Genomic DNA, 6,263 nt, shown 5'->3' on the forward strand with positions numbered 1-6,263 from the left:
TTTAATATCTCTTAAAGATGAGGATGTCGGCCCTCTCTTGGATCTGAGCCAAGAAATTATTGTGCAGCTTTTCAATTTTGTTGTTTTTCCTCCCCACTCTTGTTGTGAGTTGCTTATGGTTTATTTCACCTTTTAGGTTGTGTTGTTAATGGCCTATTTGGCTTGTTTGTTTTAAGTAGTCTTGGACTTTTGTTTCTTGGGGTCAACACTGTAGTATTATTGATTTTGATATAAAAACAATTAACCAATTTAGACATAAAAAACTAATTAAAACCAATAAAATAGAATATAACTAAGGTGCGTGAACCAAATAATAATGCAATTAATATTACAAAAATGTAAGAATACAATTAAAAAAAGGAATTAATTATTATTACAAAATAATATTACAATAAAATATAATGATTATTAACACCATAAAATAAAACATCAATAAATATAATAACTAACTTACTAACATATGTATAATATAAAGTAAAAAATATTACAATTTAAAAAATATATAATATAATAACACTAATATTAAAGGAGAAGAAAAATGAAAAATAATATTATAATATAATTAAATCACCAAGTGAGATAATAAAAAAATGAAATGTGAAGAAAATATACTTGAAGAAAATGAAACCAATCATCAAGTAAAATAATAAAACAAGAAAAAAACAATAAATAATACAAAATTAAAAAATTAAAGTAAAATGAGAGAATTAAACTAAAAAAAAGTAAAAAATACAAAGTTTTTTTTTTTAAAAATGAAAAAGCTAAGATTGAAGTGAAAATTAACAAATGTTCAAAAAGAAACAAGAAAAATAAATATATAAGAATAAGAATTTATTAATAAATATGTAAACAAATCATTGAAAAAATCAAATTTCTATTTGAACTTAAGTTGATAAGAAGAAAATAAAAAGAAAATTTTCATAAAAGAAATTAATTAAATAATAATAAGAAATTTCATCTACTATGACAATCTTAAAATATAAGTTAACATAATTATAAAATATTTATAATTTTAAGAAATTAAATAAAATAAATATAAAAAATTTGAGCATCGTAGGTAACTATCAATTCTCACAAGTAATTGTTAAAAAAATAAAAAATGTACTGTCAAAATTCTTATTAAGTAATTATTTTTAAAAACTAGCAAATCCATTATTGCATGTCTTACTTGAAAGCAAAGGAGAGGGGCTTTTATAGTCCACAACACCAACCCATGCCCTACCCCTCAATGAGATTTGAACTTCTGACCTCTCTTTCAAGAGTACAAGCTCTCTGCCACTAGGGAGCTCAAGTACAACACTTGGGGAGAGAAAATACTTCAGCCTATGTTCTCACTAGGGGATGGGACAAATTTTTCAAAGAGAAAATACTTGAATAGGGGGATATTATTTCTTTTCAAAGATACAATTCCATTGGAAGGTTCTTTATCACTGTCAACCATCATTATAAAAGAAATGCTTCCCTTATTATAGAAGAAGTACAAATCAAACAAGGCACTCGTAAGACACCTTATGAACTTTGGTTTGGACATTTAACTTCTGTGAAGTATTTTAGAATCTTTGGAAGTAAATGTTACATAGAAAGTAGAATTTTGAGAAGGAATTATTTTATGAGATGAACACTAATTTCTAACTGAAATTTAGAGAGATCAACCTAGATCTAAACCTAAAGTAGAAATCAAAGTTGAGATAATGATGACTAACATAAATTTGATTAATAATCACCCTTCCTAACATATCATTGGAAGTAGAGACAAAAGAGTGATGACAAGAAACAAGGTACAAGAAGAAGTATGCTTAATTTCTCAAGTTAAACCTAAGAATTATTTTTAAAACAAATGTTTCTAATTTTGTAATATAAAGTAGACAAGAAGTTATTATAATCTCTTACTTATAATTATAATTATAGGATCTTTTTTTTTTCTTCAAATTTAATGTGTAATGGATTTTTTTCAAAATAAGAACTAATACATTCTAATTCTATGATACATCCAATCTATAAAGAATTTTTTAGGTGTTGAAATTATTTTCAATATCAATGAAGGAATGTACTAATCAAATATATTTGACAATCTTAAAAATTGAGTTTTTTGACTTAGAATTAGAAAGGATTGAACTAAGATTTTTTTTTTATGTACTCATCAGATTAATTTAAATGTTTAAATTCAAATTTAGAAAATATTGAACTAAGAATTTTATGTGTGCAGTTGATTCCTATCCATCCAAATATAAAGGAGGATTTTTGAAAATTTCTTTAGCTACGTTGTAGTATGTTGTAGTTTAATCATGAAACAAACAAGTTGTAAAAACTCCCAAAGTTTACAACAAAGTAAATTTATTCCACAAAATATAAGCAATTGTTTGAAGAAATTGCCAACATAACAAAGTTGGCAAGCATATTTACATATAGTAACTTTCCATTTGGATATGTGAAAGACAAAGTGATTGAACTCTCTCTTGATAGTCTTACAACTTGCAATTGCATTTCATGTGTTGTCAACCCCTAAAATAGAGCAGAAAAGAATGTTGATCAGAACAACTTATGGTAATATATATATCTAAGTATAATGCTAGCTTTAATCTACTTTAAAACTTCTACCTTTTACTTGGTTTTCTCTTTCTTTGTTTCACAGTTTCTTTGTATATACTTAGTTCTCTATTCTACAAAATTTTAAAGGTATTGTCTTGGGTATTTTTGGTATTAAATTTTCTCTACAATTTATTCATGTATTTATAAGCATTTCAAGGTATTTTCATGTCATTTTTTCATCCTCTACAACTCTGTTATGTAGTTGTATTTCATTCCTCTTACTTTTTCTCTGATATTGTATCATTTAGTTCTTTTGTAACCATTGATAGCATTGTATAATAGTTATACTAGCTGTCGGATTGTTCTTTCATTCTTACAAGGAGAGATTTCAGTCTCAAGAACACAAGGCTATTATATCTCAATTTCCAACTTCCATGCTATAGTTTGGTACACTTACTAATATGTTCAAAGTTTGTAATATCAGAGTTGTGGGAGAGCTTACAGGAAATTAAGCAGATTGGTTTCATAACTATCACAAGAAAGAGTTTTATTTTGTTCTCTTTCTTTGTATTGCCTTCCTCTAAGGTTCATCATTAAAAAATTCCAATATTTTTTATATGATGTTCTCTAATATACTTCATATGATTACCTTTGTTTCAAACTATGTCATATTTTTTTATCATTAATATTTCCAACTATTGTCTTTCTATCTATTTTATTTCATCATGTTGATGATGATAGATGACTAGTATGATTTGAAATGTTGATAATAGAAAATGTCATATAAGTATATAAACTAGCATTATGAATTACACAACTACAATAATTATTGATGTAATTGTTGATGTAGTGACTACATCCCTCATAAGATCCCTCTCCACCACTAGTACCCCCCACAAGATCCTTCTACACCACCAATTCATACTTTTAATGTAATAGTGAAATCTACAATAATGTTGGGATACTTTGATGTTGTGGGTGCAAGATTTCTGATAGAAATAGCATGGAGAATGGAGGACACTAAATCAATTTCAGATTCCAATGCTTCATCTAGGTCAAGGTCGAGCAAAATAGGACATGCAATTGTAGGAGGAGGGTTAAATGAGCCACTGTAGTTATATCAAAACACATCAGAGCAGTTTTCTTGTTATTTCAAAGGTGTAGTCCCTCAAAACAACAAGAAATGGGGAGATCGGATCTATCTAAGCCATGGGAGAGTATGTCTTGGAACCTTCATAACTCAAAAGGCAGCAGCAATGGCCTATTACAAGGCATGTCTCAAGTTCAGAGGCCTTGACTGCCAAAGGAACTTCCTCAACAAGGAAGATAGCCAGATAGAGATGATGTTTCAAGAGCAATTCAAAGAGGATCATGAGGTGTAGATGATAAGGGAGAACACATATGAAGAACATCTAAACGAGTTCATGGGTAGAGAAAATTTTTGCCAAATCCAATCAAAGCTACATCAACACAATGACAATACCATTCCACAACACCTTTTTGACAAGGAGGTGACTCCAAGTGATGTAGGGAAGCTCAATAGAGAGAAATTTCCCAAGGGAGGCACAAATAAAGGACAAGGATGAAAGCCTTGTTTCTATTGATGTTGAGAACAATAGAGAATGGGAGTTCAGTTACTCATTTTGGAAAAGTGGTCAAAGTTATGTTCTCACTAGGGGATGGGACAAATTTGTCAAAGAGAAAATACTTGAAGTGGGGGATATTGTTTCCTTTCAAAGATACAATTCCACTAGAAGGCCCTTTATCATCATCAACCATCATCATAGAAGGAATGTTTCCCTTATTATAGAAGAAGTACAAATCAGACAAGGCACTTGTAAGACACCTTATTAACTTTGGTTTGGACATATAACTTCTGTGAAGTATTTTAGAATCTTTGGAAATAAATGTTACATAGAAAGTAGAATTTTGAGAAGGAATTATTCTATGAGATGAACACTAATTTTTGACTGAAATTTAAAGAGATCGACCTAGATCTTAATCTAAAATAGAAATTGCACTTGAGACAATGATGACTAACATAAATTTGATAAATAATCACCCTTCCTAACATATCATTGGAAGTAGAGACAAAGGAGTGATGACAATAAACAAGTTACAAGAAGAAGTATGTTTAATTTCTCAAGTTGAACCTAAGAATTTGGATGAAGCTTGTAAGGATGATTATTAGATGAAAGCTATGAAAGATGAACTAGAGAAGATTGAGAATAGCAACACATGGAAATTGGTTCCTAGAACTAAGGATAATAATGCTATTGGAACTAAATGGGTATTCAAAAACAAGATGAATAAACAAGGTGAAGTTGTAAGAAACAAAGAAAAATTAGTATGTAAAGGTTATTCGTAGCAAGAAGGAATTGATTTGAAGAAACTTTTGCACCTATTTCTAGATTAAAAGAAATAAGAATTTTTTGGCATATGCAGCTAACAAGAACTTTAAAGTTTATCAAATGGATGTTAAGAAAGCTTTTCTAAATCGAGGAAATTGGAAAGAGGTATACATTAAGAAACCTGATGGTTTTTCTTTGATAGCCAAAAATGATATAGTTTGTAGATTCAAAAAGGGCATTGTATCAATTTAAAAAAGCACCTAGAGCCTAGTAATATGCAAGATTGAATAAACACTTGAAAAGTATGGGAATTGTGAAAGGCAATGATGATAGTAAATTATATCAGAGAAAAGATGATAGAGAATTACAAATTTTTATAGTATTTGTTGATGACATAATTTTTGGAGGAAATGATGAAGCAAGTGACATATTTTTAGAGGAGATGAAGAAATAATTTGAAATGTGGTGAGATGAAGTACTTCTTGGGATAGCACATTGTATAGAACAAAGATGGTATTTTTATATCACTGCCTAAGTATCTTAATGACTTATTGAAAATATTTGGTTTAGAAACTTGTAAACCTATTGGAGAACATATGGTAACTAGATGTAAATTATCTAGCAAATATGAATCACCTATTGTTAAACAGAAAAAGTACAGATCTATGATTGGTGAATTGCAATATTTGACACATACTAGACTTGATATAGCTAATGTAGTTGGAATTATGGAAAGATTTCAGCAAGATCCTAAAGAGACACATTATATAGTGGTAAAAAGAATTTTCTAATATTTGAAAGGCACATCTGATTATGGATTATGGTATCATAGGTCATACGATTTCAATCTATGTGCATACATGTGTGTGGACTAGGAAGGAAGTATAGATGAAAGATTGAGCACCAATTTTGGAGCATTTTTCTTGGGAGGAAGATTGGTTTCTTAGCTAAGAAAGAAAAAGGATTGTATTTCATAGAGTACAACAAATGTAGTTTATGTAGTTGCAACAAACAATTGTAATTGGATGATTTGGATGAAGCAAATGTTGAAAGAAATTGGGATTGAGTTTACATATCTATTATCATACATTGTGATAGTACAAGTATGTTTAGTATGTTAAATAATCTAGTATTACATTCAAAGACAAAGCATTTATTCACTAAGTGTCAATTTTTGAGAGAAAAAGTTGTAGAGAAAGAAATCATATTGGAATATGTTAGCACAAAGGAGCAGATAGAAAAAATATTTATCAAACCTTTGGCAAAGGACACATTTGAGTACTTGAGAGGTATGCTTAGGGTTATGCCCCAACATACTATTGAGTAGCTAATATAGAGATTGCATTAGTCGAGTGGTAGCATAGCACTATTACTTTTATCTAA

General features: G+C 29.0%; 1 pseudogene; it reads left to right on the plus strand.

The window, feature by feature from the left end:
• The first annotated feature begins 3,539 nt into the window (after positions 1–3,539).
• LOC149534788 (AP2/ERF and B3 domain-containing transcription factor RAV1-like) lies at positions 3,540–4,383 on the plus strand (annotated as a pseudogene).
• Positions 4,384–6,263: the final 1,880 nt, after the last annotated feature.

The sequence above is a fragment of the Cupressus sempervirens genome, chromosome 10 (genome assembly GCF_028749045.1).
Source record: "Cupressus sempervirens isolate cs-2001-9-10 chromosome 10, ASM2874904v1, whole genome shotgun sequence".
Lineage (NCBI taxonomy): Eukaryota > Viridiplantae > Streptophyta > Pinopsida > Cupressales > Cupressaceae > Cupressus > Cupressus sempervirens.